Source organism: Sinocyclocheilus rhinocerous, unplaced genomic scaffold (genome assembly GCF_001515625.1).
Source record: "Sinocyclocheilus rhinocerous isolate Xijiao unplaced genomic scaffold, SAMN03320098_v1.1 scaffold4954, whole genome shotgun sequence".
In the NCBI taxonomy this organism is placed as follows: domain Eukaryota; kingdom Metazoa; phylum Chordata; class Actinopteri; order Cypriniformes; family Cyprinidae; genus Sinocyclocheilus; species Sinocyclocheilus rhinocerous.
This window is the reverse complement of record NW_015638549.1, coordinates 78,613-79,185: the sequence shown is the minus strand read 5'-3', so window position 1 is coordinate 79,185 and position 573 is coordinate 78,613. Positions and strand designations below refer to the sequence as shown.

At 32.6% G+C, this 573-nt stretch overlaps 1 protein-coding gene across 1 annotated transcript in view; it reads left to right on the top strand.

The window, feature by feature from the left end:
• The window catches only part of LOC107749685 (golgin subfamily A member 2), a gene marked incomplete at its 5' end in the record, with an annotated part of 36,460 nt that overhangs the window by 5,821 nt on the left and 30,066 nt on the right, over positions 1 to 573 (top strand). The gene's annotated exons all lie outside the window — the stretch shown is intronic.

Sequence of the window (573 nt, the reverse complement as noted above, 5' to 3'; positions counted from 1 at the left end):
AAATCCAGCCACATATTTGTTTAGAGCTGTTTTGGCTTGTAAACATTTACATTTAATCATTTAGCAAACGGTTTTATCCAAAGCGACTTACAAATGAGGACAATAGAAGCAGTCAAACCAACAAAAGAGGTCTCTGTGCAGATTTCTCTCCTGATTCAGCTCTGATGACTTTTTCATTGGAGGAAGCCTTATTATGGACTCGTATTTAGCCGGAAACAATGGTTTGAAGTTACATACATGCATAAAGTTTAAATAGGTATACAAAACTGGAAATGAGTAAACATGTATAATATATAACCAAATAAATAAGAAACGTAGAACGTTTATTAGCAAAACGAATAAGAAAGCTTAGAGGCATTTAAAATGCCTTAATGCTGGTTTATTACAAAAACGCAGCTTTTCACGTGATGTTAATTGATGGACTGGAGTGCTCTGGTTTACTTTTCTTTATAATTTTTGCTCGATGACTCAAATCAGCAGTGTTTTGGGGATTTTTAGTGTATATAGAGTGTGTGGGTTGGATTTCCAATTTTTACAAAGGTTTATATACTTTTGTTGTAAAAAAAAAAAAAA